The sequence below is a fragment of the Aptenodytes patagonicus genome, chromosome 6, assembly GCF_965638725.1.
Source record: "Aptenodytes patagonicus chromosome 6, bAptPat1.pri.cur, whole genome shotgun sequence".
In the NCBI taxonomy this organism is placed as follows: Eukaryota; Metazoa; Chordata; class Aves; order Sphenisciformes; family Spheniscidae; genus Aptenodytes; species Aptenodytes patagonicus.
This window is the reverse complement of record NC_134954.1, coordinates 51568498-51587143: the sequence shown is the minus strand read 5'-3', so window position 1 is coordinate 51587143 and position 18646 is coordinate 51568498.

Below are 18646 nucleotides of genomic sequence, written 5' to 3'. Positions count from 1 at the left end.
CGCGGCGGCGCGGAGCTCCGCTCCGCGCCGCCGCGCCTCGCCAGCGCCGCCCTCCCGCCCTCCCTCCCTCAACCCCTCCAAACCCATTCCTTCGACACCCGCAGCCTTAACGCCAGGTGCGGTGCTGGCGGCATCGCCGGCGGTCGTGAAAAAAAGGGAACAGGCGTTACCCGGAGGCCTTGCGGTCGAGCGTAACTGCGTTCACGTCATAAACGACAATGCGGACGGAACAGCAGCTCGTTTGCCGTACAGCAACCCGCGGGAGTGCACATCCTAGTTTTAAAAAGAGCGTGCACAGGCAGAGGAAAGACGTCTGTGCCACAAGATGCACGCAAATCCTGTGATCTAACGTAATTTAAACATCAGTGTTTCCTTCACCAATAATAAACGACCGTTTTACCCTCTTGGCTAAAGGCCGAACGCCTCGATACAAACAGACGGAAGAGGAGCGGTAGGAACGCGGGTTGATGTTCGTCTGCTGTGATTGCGGAGACCCAAAGCCTCGGCTGCGACGGTTCCTCCCCGAGCTCCCGCTTCGGTGCCGTGCGGCTCCGGGGCTGAGGGCAAGGCCGGTGCTGGTGACTGCTGGGGTCCCAACGCCTGCGGCCGGTGAGAGGGCTGGTGGCCACGGCAGCGAGCCCTGAGGAGAACACCGGTCACCCAGAGCTTCATTCCTGGAAGAAGCAGTTGTCCCCCTTCTCCATCCCTCCTCCCAAAAATCAGTGAGGCGTAGAGCCGTGCCTCTGGGAAGAAGTGCCAGGTGGTGAAATTGGTCAAAGAAAGGTGATGGGGCAAAGAAACCACCAAATTGGGGCTGCATGAGGTGCAAAACCAGTCTGAGGAATCCATGCGGAAAAGCAGCATCCTCCCAGGGTTCCTCACCCTCTCCTGCCCTAGGAGTAGGACAAGGTCTTCAGCGGCTGGGTTATCTCCAGACTACGGGTAACAAAACTCACTTAGGTTGACTCTTCTTGCCATTGTTTAACCCTTTCTCTGAGGGATGGTTCCCCCACAGTTCCCCGGCAGGCACACAGTGTGGGAACAAGCCACAAACAGGGCAGGCAGAAGTGCTCTGCAGCCCCGAGCGCGTGGTGCCATGAGCCATCAGGGGTTTTTTCCCATAACAGCTTGTAAGAGTTCCCTGGTTACCTGCTGTCAGGACCCCCAGCTACTTTGCAAAAGTGAATATTTGCATCCTTTCTATACAGAAAACTGGAATGTGAGGAAAAGTCATTTAATTTCCCAGGCCCAGTGACTCAGAGCTGGAGGCAAGAGCAGAACCCCAGGGACAGTTGCTGCAGATGAGGAGTCCAATCTCCACCTCCAGCAAAGGAGCGCTAAACCCTGCTGTGGTTCTTCTGTCCAGCAGAATCTGCCAAAATGGGCAGGAGGAAGTAAAAGGGGTCTGCAAGAGTTTACAATTGTGCTAGAAAAATTATCTCCACCCAGGGGTTCCATTTAACCTGTAAATAGGAATTTAGCGTAATGAGTGATCATTATTATAATAACCTGCATTTTTGCTGCTTCAGCAATGGCTGTACAAAATCAGTTTTGCTGTCCCTAAGAAGAAGAACACAGGAATGCAAAGCCTGTTTATTCAGTCTTCAGATGCAAGGCTCGATTTCACCCTCGCATCAGTTCTGGGAAGAAGTGACCCGTTTCAGAAGTCAGTATTTCTAGGAGGTGTTAGGTAACACAGCATGTAAATTTAGGGCTACACTGACTGTTCTCAAAATAAAGATTTTTTTCCATTTGCTGTTTCAAACAAAAAAGTATATAATTTTAATCTGTAAACAGAATGAAGATAGTTAATCAGCTGTAAGAGTCATTAAGATCACCAATTTCCCTGCATAGCATTATTTTGATTATATAATTTGTACAGAAAAAAAGATTTTAAATTGATATGAGTCAATAATGATTACACCTTGTCTGCATTCTGTGTCTAGATCAACTTTTTCTTCTGTCATAAACCTGTGCTAATGTTATCTTCAGAAACTACCAAGAATGTAAATACTTACCTTAGTTGTATGTGCAATTTCCTTTTGTGAGTCTTTTAAAATATTTTAACTGAAAAAGAATTCCTTTTTCATCTAACTTCATCTAACTTCTGTTAAAAGAATTTGCCAAAAATAAATAAATAAGTCTTCAGCAAGAAAACAACAGTTCTCTCAACCTAAATTGGCCCTGTCAAAATATGCGTTGTGATTTAACCCGGCAGGCAGCTAAACACCACACAGCCGTTTGCTCACTCCCTGCGCCCCCCCCCCACAGTGGGATGGGGGAAAGAATCGGGGAAAAAAAAAAAAAAAAAAAAAGTAAAATTCATGGGTTGAGATAAAGACAGTTTAATAGGCCAGAAAAGGAAAGGAAAATAATAATAATAATGATAAAATAATATACAAAATAAGCGATGCACAGTGCAATTGCTCACCACCCGCCGACAGACGCCCAGCCAGTCCCTGAGCAGCGGTCACCCCCCCGGCCAACTCCTCCCAGTTTAGGTACTGAGCATGACGTCACATGGTATGGAATGTCCCTTGGGCCAGTTGGGGTCAGCCGTCCTGGCTGTGCCCCCTCCCAGCTCCTTGTGCACCTCCAGCCTTCTCAGTCGGTAGAGCATGGGGAGCTGAAAAGTCCTTGACTAGCGTAAGCACTGCTCAGCAACAACTAAAACATCGGTGTGTTATCAACACTATTCTCACCCTAAATCCAAAGCACAGCCCTGTACCAGCTACTAGGAAGAAAATTAACTCTATCCCAGCCGAAACCAGGACAATGTGTGATGCTATCTTTTAGGATGTCCATCTCTATAGGCTTTTTTAGCGAATGTGAGCTCCAAAAGCTTTCTGAGATGATTATGGCTCGCAAGAAAACTGTGAACAAGAACCTGGACCCTTGTGGAAATAATAATAGAAATGAAAGGGTAACATCAAGGCACAAAGAGTAACACTGTTCACTGCAGGTAGAGATGTGGGCTCAAATTTCCTGGTCTTCTGTTTCCTGACCCAACAATCCTGCACCAGAGCGAGAAGCACTGGAAAGGTAAAATACTCAGCGCCCAGACAAGTGCCCTGAGCATCCGGATGCTTTTTGGATTCAAAGGAGCGCTGGTGGTTGGGCACACTACTAGATTTTTGTTCATGCTTATCTAGATATTTATAAAGATGGCATATGGTCAAGAGGAGCCCCTTGTAAACACATTGGGATTTGTTTATAACAATTCACATGGCAATTTAGTAAATAATAAAGTAATCATCCTCTTGAGAGGATGATCTGGAGATAAAATAGAGATTTCAAGAAGAAAAGATGAAACATTTAGAATCTATGAAAAATTAATTGTGGAATGTTATAGAAGTCAGACCAGGACTCTTCAAAAAATTAGACATTTTCTTTAACTCAGGCTCCGCTTCTCTGAACCATTAAAGACAGGCACCATCAAGTGTTTGCCTGCTAAGAAAATTGAAGGAGAGAAGGCAGTAAAAACTGTTCTTAGAACATGTCCTGTTTTAAGTCCATAAGATAAAATTCTCAAAACTTGAAAAATACCAGAGTGAAGGAGTCAAGATGAGAGTATCATCAGATTATATATCATCTCTGTCACAATAAAAGGAATATAATCTTGAACATTAAAAAAAAAAATCTTTTTTTTCTTTTTTCTAAGAAAGGACACTTTTACTAAGCCTAATTTGGAATTACACATAAAAAATGGCTGTTACAACTTTTTTTCTTTTTCAGTGACATGAGATTTTTGCAACAATATGGCTGAGGAAAAGAATGCCGTACCTGTTCAGAGCTTTTCTATTAGTATGGTGATGATCAATAATAGCCAGTTCTTGCTGGTAACATGCTTATATGGTCTTTCTACTGTCTTAAAATCTAACACTATACATTTAAGAGGGAAAAAAAAGAGTATCAACCGACTAATTCAGATTAAAATATAGTTACTTAGCTGTTGAATGAAGCTAATGGATTACTACAACAAACATTCAGAAATATTGAAATTAACCACAAATATTTATAAATAACTGCAGAGCAGCCCCTGCATCCTTCACATCCCTAAATTACAAACTTCAGTAACCAAAATTAGTTTCCTTTCCAGGAATGGAATAAACACGTCTTAGTATTCCACCCTTCTAAAGTTCAAGACAGCCCACTTTTATCCACACTTGTCCTGAAAGTAGAGTTATGCAAGACTATTTCACAGCAACAATAAGGGGTGGATTTGCCTAGCTCTATTAATAAGACCACAAACTTTCTGAAAGGCTACTTTTGGGGAGCTTTTCCATTTATTAAATTTTCTCACCATCCTGACATTTTGTCAGACAATTTCGTTGTCCATCTTTTTAGTGCAGGCATGATAGCTCTCAGAAGATAAACTTTTTGACTGTCTTCTTAAAATAAAAATATTTAACTCTGCTGAATATTTGTCTGTGACCAGAAAGTTGGTATTTATCTAGCAGCCGGTTGCTTAACTTTTTTTTTTCCTTACCAGTTCATAAGCACAATACAGGCATAAGCAGTTTGCTACATGAAGTAAAGGGGTGTCTACATATATATAAAAATAATAGAGCCTACAATAGGTATAATTATCATTTTAGCTATCTGGGAAAACAGCTGACCTCTCGAAGAGAAAAAGAAATTGTTAAGATCCTGACTACTTTTGTTGCTGTACTTCAATGTGTCTACATATGGTACAAAAGTCAGTGCTGTGTGTGCAAAAATTTGCAAGTTTGAATATAATTTTTTAATTTATGCTCTTCATACAACATACTGTAACAATGCCTCCCCCCCATTGATCTCTATATCTAATTTACTGTTAGCATGGCCACTTCACTAAATACAGATACAGGACTTCAAAGCATTTTTTTTTTTTTTTTTTAGAATCATTGAGGTTGGAAAAGACCTCTAAGATCATCGAGTCCAACCGTCGACCCAACACCACCATGCCCACTAAACCATGTCCCTAAGTGCCTCATCTACTCGTCTTTTAAATACCTCCAGGGATGGGGACTCCACCACTTCCCTGGGCAGCCTGTTCCAATGTTTCACCACTCTTTCAGTAAAGAAATTTTTCCTCACGTCCAATCTAAACCTCCCCTGGCGCAACTTGAGGCCATTTCCTCTCGTCCTATCGCTTGTTACTTGGGAGAAGAGACCAACACCCACCTCGCTACAACCTCCTGTCAGGTAGTTGTAGAGAGCGATGAGGTCTCCCCTCAGCCTCCTTTTCTCCAGGCTAAACAACCCCAGTTCCCTCAGCCACTCCTCATAAGACTTGTTCTCCAGACCCTTCACCAGCTTCATTGCCCTTCTCTGGACACGCTCCAGCACCTCAACATCCTTCTTGTAGTGAGGGGCCCAAAACTGAACACAGTATTCAAGGTGCAGCCTCACCAGTGCCGAGTACAGGGGCACAATCACATCCCTACTCCTGCTGGCCACACTATTTCTGATACAGGCCAGGATGCCATTGGCCTTCTTGGCCGCCTGGGCACACTGCCGGCTCATGTTCAGCCGGCTGTTGACCAACACCCCCAGGTCCTTTTCCGACAGGCAGCTTTCCAGCCACTCTTCCCCAAGCCTGTAGCGCTGCATGGGGTTGTTGTGGCCGAAGTGCAGGACCCGGCACGTGGCCTTGTTGAACCTCATACAGTTGGCCTCGGCCCATCGATCCAGCCTGTCCAGGTCCCTCTGCAGAGCCTTCCTACCCTCGAGCAGATCAACACTCCCGCCCAACTTGGTGTCGTCTGCAAACTTACTGAGGGAGCACTCGATCCCCTCATCCAGATCATTGATAAAGATATTGAACAAGACCGGCCCCAAAACTGAGCGCTGGGGAACACCACTCGTGACCGGCCGCCAACTGGATGTAACTCCATTCACCACAACTCTCTGGGCCCGGCCGTCCAGCCAGTTTTTTACCCAGCGCAGAGTACTCCTGTCTAAGCCGTGAGCCGCCAGCTTCTCTAGGAGAATGCTGTGGGAGACGGTGTCAAAGGCCTTACTGAAGTCCAGGTAGACCACATCCACAGCCTTTCCCTCATCCACTAGGCGGGTCACCTGGTCATAGAAGGAGATCAGGTTGGTCAAGCAGGACCTGCCTCTCATGAACCCGTGCTGGCTGGGCCTGATCCCCTGGTTGTCCCGCTCATGCCTTGTGAGCGCCCTCAAGATGAACCGCTCCATAATCTTCCCCAGCACCGAGGTCAGGCTGACAGGCCTGGAGTTCCCCGGATCCTCCTTCCGGCCCTTCTTGTAGATGGGCGTCACATTGGCAAGCCTCCAGTCGTCCGGGACCTCCCCCGTTAACCAGGACTGCTGATAAATGATGGAGAGTGGCTTGGCGAGCACCTCCGCCAGCTCCCTCAGCACTCTCGGGTGGATCCCATCCGGCCCCATAGACTTGTGAGCGTCCAGGTGGCGTAGCAGGTCATTGACTGCTTCCTCTTGGATTATGGGGGGTTCATCCTGCTCATCGTCCCTGTCTTCCAGCTTGGGGGGCCAAGTACCCTGAGGATAACTGGTCTGCCTGTTAAAGACTGAGGCAAAGAAGGCATTGAGTACCTCAGCCTTTTCCTCATCCTCAGTGACAATGTTCCCCCCCGCATCCAATAAAGGATGGAGATTCTCCTTGGCTCTCTTCTTGTCATTAATATATTTGTAAAAGCTTTTTTTGTTGTCTCTAACGACAGCGGCCAGATTGCGTTCTAGCTGGGCTTTTGCCTTTCTCATTTCCTCTCTGCACGACCTAACGAGATCCCTGTACTCTTCTTGAGTCGCCTGCCCCTTCTTCCACAAGCGGTAAACTCTCCTTTTTTTCCTGAGTCCCAGCAAGAGCTCCCCGTTCAGCCAGGCCGGTCGTCTTCCCCGCCCATTCTTCTTACGGCGTACAGGGACAGCCTGCTCCTGCGCCTTTAAGACTTCCTTCTTGAAGATCGTCCAGCCTTCCTGGACCCCTTTGCCCTTCAGGACCACCTCCCAAGGGACTCTCTCAACCAGCGTCCTGAACAGGCCAAAGTCCGCCCTCCGGAAGTCCATGGTTGCGGTTTTGCTGCCCCCCCTCCTTACTTCACCAAGAAGCGAGAATTCTACCATTTCATGGTCGCTAAGCCCAAGACGGCCTCTGACCACCACATCTCCCACCCATCCTTCTCTGTTTGTAAACAGCAGGTTGAGCGAGGCACCTCCCCTGGTAGGCTCACTTACCAGCTGTGTCAGGAAGTTGTCTTCCACACACTCCAGGAACCTCCTAGACTGCTTCCTCTCTGCCATGTTGTATTTCCAGCAGACGTCCGGGAAGTTCAAGTCCCCCACGAGAACAAGGGCTAGCGATTGAGAGACTTCTGCCAGCCGCTTGTAGAACGCTTCATCCGTCCCTTCATCCTGGTTGGGTGGTCTATAACAGACTCCCAGCAGGATATCTGCCTCGTTGGCCTTCCCCCTCATCCTTACCCATAAACACTCGACCGTATCATCATCACAATTGTTGAGCTCTATACAATCGAAACACTCCCTAACATACAGGGCCACCCCACCGCCTCTCCTTCCTCGCCTGTCCCTTCTGAAGAGTCTATAGCCATCCATTGCAGCACTCCAATCGTGAGAGTCACCCCACCATGTTTCTGTGATGGCGACTAAGTCATATCTCTCCCGCTGCCCAATGGCTTCCAGCTCCTCCTGTTTGTCGCCCATGCTGCGTGCATTGGTGTAGATGCACTTGAGCTGGGCTATCGATTTCGCCCCCGGCATCGGCACGCCACCCCTAGGCTCATCTCTAGTAAGCCTGGTTTTATTCCCTTCCCCCTTCCAACCTAGTTTAAAGCCCTCTCAATGAGCCCTGCCAATTCATGAGCAATGATCCTTTTCCCCCTGTGAGACATCTGGACTCCATCTGCCACCAGCAGGCCTGGTGCCGTGTAAACATCCCCGTGATCAAAAAAGCCAAAATTCCACCGATGGCACCAGCCCCTGAGCCACGGGTTGATCAGGTGTGTTTTCCTGCTCCTTTCAGTATCCTTCCCTGCCACTGTAGGGATAGAGGAAAACACTACCTGTGCTCCCGATCCTTGAACCAGTCGCCCCAGTGCCCTGAAGTCCCTTTTGATCGCTGCAGGACTTCTCTCTGCAACCTCATCACTGCCAGCCCGTATAACCAGCAGCGGGTAGTAATCGGAAGACCGTACCAGACCAGGGAGCTTCCTAGTGATGTCTCTGACCCGGGCCCCAGGGAGGCAGCAGACTTCCCTGTGAGACGGGTCCGGTCAGCATATAGGGCCCTCAAATTTGATTTGATTCCTTCAGCTAGAAATCGTCTCTTGGCATCTTACATGCTTTTGATTTCAAGTCGCTTCTAGAGTCATGGTTTGCCTTACTTGGTTGAATGTTTCTATCCAAATCTGTCATAATGGTGAAAACCTCATTTTAAACTGGCATACATAGTTTAAACCATAATAATCTTAACCGTATTACATTCAAAATGTGTTTTATAAGTTTAATGGAAAAAAACACCTAGAGAGCAGTCATCTCAATGTCAACTCTCCAACACAGAAGTACTGCACAAATACAGCTTATTGTACAGCTGGAACACGTGCAGAAGTCAAACAGCCCTGGAGCAACTCTACCTGATTAAAAACAATGTTCAAGGGAGAGAAATAAAACAAACACCTTGTGGTTTGTGCCATCAACACACTCTTTGCTTTTTGCTGCCCAGAACATATATTTACTGCAAAGTCACTGTTAACTGCAAAAATAAGTGGTTTTGTAGAACTGAAAGAATAAAGACAGAGCCCCTGATCCTTGCTGTGACCAGGCAATGTTCAGTGCAACCCAGGGGGTGAGAAGAACACAGCTGCTTTTGCACACCACCGCTCCCGAATTGCCTGGGTCCGTGCCACTTGGAGGGAACTGGATGGCTCCCAGTAATAAATACACTCAGCGCTAAAAAGAAACACTACTCAAGGGCACGGTCTAAACTAAATGGTGTTCATTGAGTTCTGTGAAGTTTAAAGGTAGTCATCACCCAGCTGAACTGTGCTTTAATACAATATTTTTAAACGTTATGTTTGGTAGGGTTCAATAGGGTTTGTTCTTTTTAACTGTGGATTCATCCAGTTTCATAGACAATCTAACCTTATACCGTTCTTTATACGCTTAAAGTCATACTATACTTTGTGGTTTATATTTACTCATTTTCATGCTTTTGTGTTGTGCTAACTATCCTTGTTTTAAGAATGGTAACAGGTTGTTAATGATGTTAGTCCTTCTCCAAAGTCAGTCAGGATTGCTGTGGTGGCATAAAGCATCTCTCACCCCTTTCTGCTACATCCCAGACTTTGGCAGTCTAGAAGCATATAATGCAGAACAGTCTGAGCTGCCACATATTAATAATATTTCTAGATCATGAGTCTGGAAATTTCAGCTGAGTTTCATAACTTTAACATGGACCGTGTCACTAACAGTCATAATGCCTACTGAGATTTTCATAGTGAGACTAGTGAAAGACAGATTCACTCACAGAAAGAGAAAGAAAACCAAGGAGAGAGAGGTACTATAGTAGGAGAAATTACCTGGGAATTAGTGACATTTTAGTTCAAAAATGACAGGTCTACTTTGAACTTTTCAGTAGCCTAGCAAAATGACAGTGTAAAAGCAAGTACCAATCTAAAATAAAAATACTTCTATGATTGCTACTAATAAAAACAGAGAAAAATATCTTAAATTGGGACTGATCATGGAGTGGGCAATACTAGGCTTTTTCTAGGCTTCAAAGATGCTAGGACCATTCTAGCATGACCACATTTTTTTTTTTCTACAAATGAAACCCTAAGACCTTAAAAGACTGTCAGAAGAAAAGAAATGGTAGTGGCCTAAGAAAAAGGTTTAGATTTCATTTTATTTAGTGCCAGGGATGGTAGCACTGAAGAGTGGATTAGTCAAGATGCTTGATAGTTGAACTAAGTATGAGAAAGGAACGTGAGTGTAAAATACTTCTCGTGCCTTGAAGGGTATTATTGAACACAGAAGGAGATGCTCTATTCTACAAGTAGGGAGACTTCTGTCTCTGAATTTGGGCTATACCCGTATACCTATTAAAAAAACCCAGCAACCTGCAAGAATGCTGACTAGGAATAAGCCCACAGAAGGACTTATTCTGGAATCTGTTTTCTACAAATCTTTGGGCATGTTCAGCAGCCTGGGAGATACCTGCAAGGAAGAAACTTTAGGGAAAATTATATTTTTTTCTATAACTTGTCTCTAACCTCTAAATTTTGTGCGAGGTGTGAGTTTGAAGTTACAACATAGAAAGCTAAAATAATATAATATTTGGCATTTAGTCTAGATTTTTTTAACTGTGTGCAGTTAAATGTCCATGCAAGAATAGTAGACTCTTACTAGCTTTCAAAGACATTTCATGTTTCTCTTCTAGGGCACAAAAATATTTGTGATGTAATATTTTATGATAGATTCAATGACTTCATTTTGTTTCATGTATTGAACACACTACAAAAATGTATTGAGAGATCCGGATAATTGAACTCAAAAATGTGTTCTCAGAGAAAAAACCACAAACCTCATTCCGGGCCTAGCCTAACGCACATTAAGCTAGTTATTTTCTAGCCTGATAAGATACAGTCTATTTTGATGGAAGAACAAGATGAGTTACCTAATAAACTACGTAAGTAAAATGAAGACTATATTTTTCATACACTACATATAAATTGCAAAATGACTGTAAAATGAAAACCAAACAAAACTTTGAAGGACATCATGCAGCAATTCTTGAAGTGTTTTAAATCTTATTTAAATTTTATTTATTTTACTTTATAACTTCAGGTTGTAAAGTGTTTTATAACCCAAAGAGTTCAGATAAAACTGATTAATACTATTCATCTGCATTTCTAGAGGCTGGGAAAAAGTTACTCGCGGGCAATAGTTAGGACACCAGTTGCAAAGTAGCAAAGAATTCTTTAAGCTCTGGAAAATCTGCAACCTTTACCAGGTCAGCCAGAGTTCTCACAAAAATTGCAACAGCTGCAGCTCTTGCTACAGTAATGGTGGAGAGTAACTGGCTGGATGCTGAGCCCAGCGCAGTACGCTGAAAGGGGCTGTGACACGTTCCTCTGGGCTTATTCATCAAAGCACCAAAGCGCATCATACCTATGCCTGCAGAAAGATGGTAACAGGGATACAGTCTACACCTTCAGGATGAGATTGTGTATGAAAATGTATAAAATTTCAAGAGTTTACAACAGCAATCATCTAGAAATTTTGCCTCATGAAGGTACGTTGTTAGGACGATCAGATGGGTGTATAGCTCAGTCCAATTCAGAAATACTGTGGTAGCACCGCACCCCTAGAGAAGGTGGGATGACAGTTTCTGTTCTACGTTAGGATTACAGTGACCTCTGTAAATACAGTGGAGATTTATTTTGTAGAATGCATCAGTTTACATGTAAATACTAACGGCAAACTGCTGGTATTGTATTCCTGTGGTTATGATAAGAATCCAGTTATTACTTCCTAGTAATTCAGTTACTATGTTATAAAAATCCAATAAAAAAGCAATTTAAACCTCGGATCGTATACATATTATTTTTCTTTAATTTCACGGTAGTGTTCTTATTTATAAGAAAAAGTCACAACACAATTATGCCTCATTTAAGCGTTCAGGAGAGGACCTCTTAGCTACTTTGTGACTTCATAATTCTCTACTTGCAAAAGCTTAGCAGCTGGGCAAAGCTTCACTCAACACCAAGGTTTTCCCCGTAATTTACTTACAAAGTTGTTCCTAACTTTCTGTTCCAAACTGTGCAGTACTCTGATCCGTAAACGTGGGATTTGCCATGTTGTAACTTAGGAAACAACTTGTATATGCACACTGTTGGTGGTGCCAGCATAAACCAAGAGTCCACAGCAATTGCAGAGATCCTAACAGTCCTCATCTCTACAGGGCAGTTAGCAGTCACAGTCGCCTTGCAAGCACCATCATCCGGCAACAGCTATTAAGGTGCCGATGCAGCTGAATACAAACCTCTGTTTAGCAGTCACCTTCCCATTGTAGCCCATGCCCTGTTTTCCCAAAATGAGAATTACATTCACCTCAGTAATGGGAAGAGATCACTGTCCTGCCCTGCTAGTTGCCAGGGGGATGGAGGATGCACACAGCAGGACAGAACGGGGCACGCCAGAAGTGCTCGCTGATCAGCTGGCAGCCTGAGAACACCTCTGCGGAGGAGTTCTGGAAAGACCATGAAATCCTATTACCAAACACTGAGAAATTACTTATCAAGTGGTAAAGTTCACTATCACCATGTTAAGAAATAAAACATGATCACAGAAATCCTGTTGCCTCGCAATCCTATTATTTTTGTGGGTATAACCAAAGTATGACTTAACAGCGCGGATGCTTGGATACAGATTTCGCTAATACGGATTTCAGAACCCAAATAAATTCTGCACAGGGATTTTCAGCCAGAGTTTAACTACGGGCTGCCACTATGTAATTCCTGCCCCCCTGAAGAAACACGAGAGCGTGGCCTACCGCAAATAACCATTCTTCTGCCAAATCTAATCTACATCTTTATATACATTTATGCCAATATTTTATAACCCAGTCTCCCTTTTAAACCAAAACTCTGGCTTACAAAGTATTTTTGTTCCTCTCAATAGCTTTACTTAGATCATTACGTCTTTACTACAATGTAAAAGAAAGGGTAGTGCATTTACAGCCAGTGCAATGAGAACCCTCGAGTGGGGAAGACTACTGCTGATCATCTGTGGGAAGGCACTGAAATAACATCAGTGACCTGCTAGGAGAGGAAGGAAAAACGTGCAGCCACTCTTGTGTCCGATGCAAAACCTTTAATAGTTTAATTTGTTACATAAGTGAAACAGATCAATTGACTGTATCTCTGCGACACCGAAATTTTGCCTGTCACGAGGAATTTTCATAGGGAAGAGCAATCTTTATTGGGAAAGGTACTCGCTCGCTCTGCTTTCTCGCTAAGGGAGATCTTACGACATTTGACATGCCAGTTACAATTTACAGGACTCCTGACAATATCATCTGGGAAATTACACATTTGTGGTGGTCTTTTTTAGAAATCAGGTTCTTAAAGTGTGACCCCTTGTTTCTAACCGTAGGCGAGGTTTCATAACCAATCTGACGGGAAGTGAATACAGTTGTCAGCTGGTGGGGCAGAAATTTTTAATGTCAAGAATCCGAGGATCTCTGAAAGCTCCATAGCCTGTAGTAATGGCTGTCTAATATGAGTGTGTAGCGTAAGTAATTTGGGAAGAAAAGTTTATTTGCTGCCTGCACAGAGCTCTGACTGCCAACCTATATATAACTTTTTTTTTTTTTTCATTTCAAGGTGGGCAATAATATGTCTTTGCACATTATATGAACTCAAAGTGGAATATATTACTAAGGATTTGAGGTGCCTAGCTCTCTTAGACTGCTCGGAAAAAAAATCAAAGGCTGGTACCTGAAGATATATAAGATCCCTTTAAGACGTTTATAGATCATTTGATATCAGAAAATACTCTTCTCCTCCTACTTTCCTGAATATCTCATCTATAAACCATTGTTTTCAAAAAAATGTATGTGCTGGTAATTAATATTTCTATAGCTCTTTTTTAAGATTTATGTTGTGATTGTTTATCACATTTCCCATAATAATGTCTTTTGTGAATTCTGTTCACTTTTGTGAAGATCTCGTGATGCAATCTCCAACCTATTTAAAAGAAAATGCTTTGTGTGCCACTTTGTACTCGTGGTCGTTTGGAGTTCTATTTCAGCTTCATTAATATTGATGCAACTTGTCTCTCCACTCATTCCCAGCAGATTCTTTGAAATTAATCTTCAGCATTTGCTGCGATTTGTTTCTGTTTTGTGCTCCATCCCCGAGCCCAGCTCTTCTCTAGTTAATTTTGTTTTCTTTATTTTTATCCACTTGCTATGACTGTTCTCCTACTTGTGCCACTGTGGTGTGTCAGTCCTTTATGGGATCCCTGTTTCGTCTCTGCCTTTCACTGTGATTTTCCGTCATTATGGCCCTCTTGAATAAAAATGTAGCCCTTGTTTCTGACAAAGTCCATGTTCCTTTTCTTTTCTTTCTGTGTGATTTTCCATCATTACAGTTCTTAAATTTCTTGAATAATGATATATACTATGAACAAATGCATGGAGCAGTAATGGCTTCATCAGTGTTTTCTAAAATATATCTGCAGCTTTTAGAGCATACAGTGCTACAGCAGAGTCTGTGCCATGTTTGTAAAAGCATGATTTTAAAAGTGTATTTTGTAGCCTATTGATGACTATGCCGCTCTGCATTAATAGTTTCCCTTCGTTCTAACATTATCTACTTCTCAGGATAGTGGTTCCAAAATGATATTGAAGTTGAGGAATAAGTATTAGCACTGCATATCTTTGAATAAAATGGTGAAAACATAATCACTTTGTGATGTTTACAGCAATACCACTATGTTATGGAAATAACAGGATTCGTTAGGCCTTTTACATGCAGGATGTATTAATAGGTTTTGGAATCCTTATTAAAATAAGTCAAGGTTTTAATTTGAAACAGTGTATCATAATAAACAAGTAATCAGAATAAATGCTTTAAAAATCTATCTGCAAAAATGTGATAAATGAAAAGTTGTACTTCAGTACTAATTAGTTACATTTGAGTTATGTCAAATACATGATGGAAACCAAAAGTGTGAAGACATTTAGACTTAAAATCTCAATGAATAATGTCAGTTCACTGATTTGAACAATGGAAATCTTTAATATGCCGTAATGTAAATTGGGGTAAAAATAGGGATCGAAATATGATAAAGTATTTCCTACCTTATTTGATAGTAATGGCACAGTAACTTAGTCCACAAAGTCCTTTGGTGATTGTAAAGGGGGAAAAAAGTTAATTACAAAACACTAACTAAGTATGTCAATGGCATTAGCTTTTTTTTTTTTTTTTTTTTTTTACATGCTCTGTTAAATGATATCCATTGGTGTTTCATTTTGGATGACAGATGGAAAGCTCAAAGGTCTCAAAGATCTGGAGTGGCTTGCAGAAGTAAACCATTGTTTCCAAAAACATTTGTAATGGTATTTACAATTGGCTACAGTCTTTCCCACCAAAATAAAGGGGGTTTTTTGGTTTTAATTAGCGAAAACCTGGATCCTATGTGCCCTGTTCTCTTCCATTTGAATTACAAGTCTCCAAATTTCTTGAAGTTCTCTAAGGGAGTGAAATGCTCCAGTTGGTGGCTCTGGCTCACAGCCCAGGGGCTGGGGACACTGCCCCCCTCCCACCAGGGCAGCTGGTGGCCTGGAGCAGGAGAGCCATCCGCAGAACTCCAGCCAGGCACTCAGTGTGACAGCAAGGCCAGCGCAAGCAGCATCCCCACAATACCTGAGCAAGAAGAGCAAAGCAGGTTTGGTAGCAGTAACCAGGATCAGCCAAAAGTCCCGTAATTGCCAGAAAAGCCCAGAGTGACAAAGCAGGTCTGTGGTCAAGCCAGGTAGCCAAGTAAAAATAGGTGGGAGATTGGATCACGAGACCTTCACAAAAGGCCACAGAACTAGGGGCAGGCACGCCTACAACCTCACACCTGAGTGTAAAGGTAGCTCTGGAGCACAGACAACAAGCCCCCAGTGAGGCTCTCTCTCACAGCACCCGAATCCCAGGTCACACCCCTGCACCGCATCAGAGCTGCCCCGAGTGCAGGCAGCCAAGCCCCTGGGCGGGCGGGAAGAGATTGCGGTGCCTTTATGCCTCACTCGGGGCCCTGACTCAAGCAGCTTTCAATAATTGATGCTCCTTACCTTGGTGCCTTGATTTAGCCTGAAACATACAGCTGAGAATGTTTATATATCCCATTCAGTTTATCTTCCAAGAACCAGTGACCGTTTAATAATGTTTGTATTAATGATTTCTTCTTACTACATTCCCTTACAACGCGAGCTTGGTACCTCAATGACAGCTATTGAGCTGCGCTGCTGGTTCAGTGAAAAGCCTTGGGAAGATCGCTAATTTATGATATGTATCTGCCAAATGATGATCCCATTCCAATTTTCTTCCCTCACAGTGTTTTGTAGGTTGGAATGCGTAGGTAGGTGGCCAAGTTTGAATAGCTGTGTTATGTTAGTTCAGTAATGATGAAGTGTCATTATTTTTGGCTAATGCTAAAGCGTAGCTGGTGTATGGCCTGACAGACACATCTGAAAGAGTTACAGCCTCTGGAAGAGAAATCTGCACAGTCACTTACAGGGCTGTGTCCAACCATTCTAACAAGAAGATAGAGATTGTTTTGCAGCACAAAGTGGGAGAAGACTTAATAGAATCAGTCACAGTTTTAGTGGTACCTCTGCTTCAATACCCAATTTATGTGAATTTGTACCCAATTTTCCAAAGTAGATGGTTGAGAACAATATTACTATTTTTTATCTTCCAGGTAAGGGTATTTATCTTTTCATTTTAGCTGGGATAAGTTATGCAGTCGCTTCTCAAATGCAAGTTTCAGTCCATCATTGAATAATAACTTGAATGATTGCCCCTCTTTTCTTAACCCTTAGATTGGAAACATACTTGCACAGTCTGAATCTGCAAGTTTCAGTCCTAATAGTTCTCTGTTTCAGAGAAGTACTGGCAAAACTAGTATTTGACCACTATCCCTATCAATCTCAATACATATCTCAGCCAAAAAGTTATAAAAGGTTTCAAATGTATCTAAGTTGTTTAACTCAGCAGACTCAGGGATAAAACTTCGTGATGAAGGTCTTGATTTTGTTACACAAAGAGCCAAGCAAAGCCATGCCTTGTTTTCAAATCAAAACGATAATGAAAATGCACAGAAGAAAAAAAGGCTCACAGGATAAAAAAACTGCAGTTAAAAATGAAGAAAATAAGTGATTAAGAATTTTGCCTCAATAGCCACTATACTTTAGAACAAAAACAGGAGCTCGCACGTTCATTGCTTATTTCACTGGAGAAAACTGGAAATCCAGATGACTCCACAGCTGAATCTTAGATACAATTAACCATTTTCACAGCAATTATCCACGATACTTTTCATGTTGGCTAATGCTTTCTGCATGATCCCAGCAGAAACACAGGCTACTTTTAAAGGCACTCAACAATCAAGAAAGATCAAGTCATTGAAAGTCCACCCCAATGCAAATCTCAATGCACTTACCAACTCACAGCATTTTCTCGTAGGAAACCGGTAATGATAGTCTGCCTATATTTTCTGCATATTTTTGAGCTGTTAGTGTGTGGCAACACAGGAGATCTCCTGTCAGCTCACTTTCAATCTCATGGGTCATATATTCAAGGGAATTAGCAACAGCAGCAGCAACATTTGCAAACTGATCTACTTGCAAGGCAGAGTAAGAACTCCTCTTGGTTCAGGCCAAAGGTGATCTCAAGTTTCTCCCGTTATTTCTTCTGTCATTTCTGGGTTTTTTTGTTCAGCACTTGGTGTATCACTGGAATTAGATGAGACTGAAATACCATTTGCCTCGGGATTCTTTTGAGCTTAAGATTCCCACTTCTCTGGAGAGATGTACTGTCAAGCACAAAATGCCTAAGAACAGCGTTCAGTCAGGAAAGAGATGATGGTCACTAGTGCCAGTATTCATCTCACTGCTGTGATAACACGAGGGGCTAGATGACCTCCACAGCATTGAAGCTGAAGTTATGTCTGCTGTCAGATCATCAGCTGTGCTAGTCACAAAAATATCTTTCATAGCCAGATTTGGTAAAAAACCCACATTGTTTGTATAGATCATATGCAAATCCCAACCACCTCCCCAGTCTAACCTGGAAGTATGAATGACAGAGCAGTCACGACGCAGTGTCCACTTCTCAAAGCTAGGAGAGGAATAAGACAATTAAAAACCTGAACTGGCCTCTTATCTAGCCTCGTTACCCTTAGCACTTGCTTGAATGCCTTCTGCCCAGTTGAGAAACATCAAGCTGTTTTAGAAACACCAAAGCAAGGGCTTTTGGGGAACAGCCAAAGCTCAGGGACCCTTTGGCACTCTCAGGGCTTAGAAAAGAAAATTTAGAAAGCTTCTCTAGTGTTTCAGAAAACTGCAGGATGAGTTAAAACCATTAATTGCACAATTACAGGTGATGTTCTGTGGATGAACTTAGTTTCTCAGCCATTTTGCACAGATTCTTTTAGAAATAATCCAAAGGTCCCAGCAGCCTGTGAATCACAAACACTGTCTGGGAGATGCTATGTCTAAGAGTATGCCGTGAACAAATGTAATCATTACATTTACAAAATAAATGTTTTCTGGTTTGGTTTTTTTTTTCCTTACTTCAGAGGTCAATTTCATATCAATATTATCTAGTACACAACATAGTATTATATGCTATGCACTGAGATTTTTTATAAAATAGTTTCAAAAGTAGTTTTACTTCTTTTATTTTCTCTACTTAAGGTGAAATAAATATGTATGCACTCAACATTCAGCCATCACAGAACTCAAAAATCCCCTGAAGTTGTGACTTTGACTTGAAAATAACAGGAACGTGTAGCGTTTTGAAGGAGGGAAGAAAGGTAAACCAATGACTTAATTTTTGGTTTTTGCATCTCTAAGGAGATCTGATAACTCCTCTTTCAAAATTTC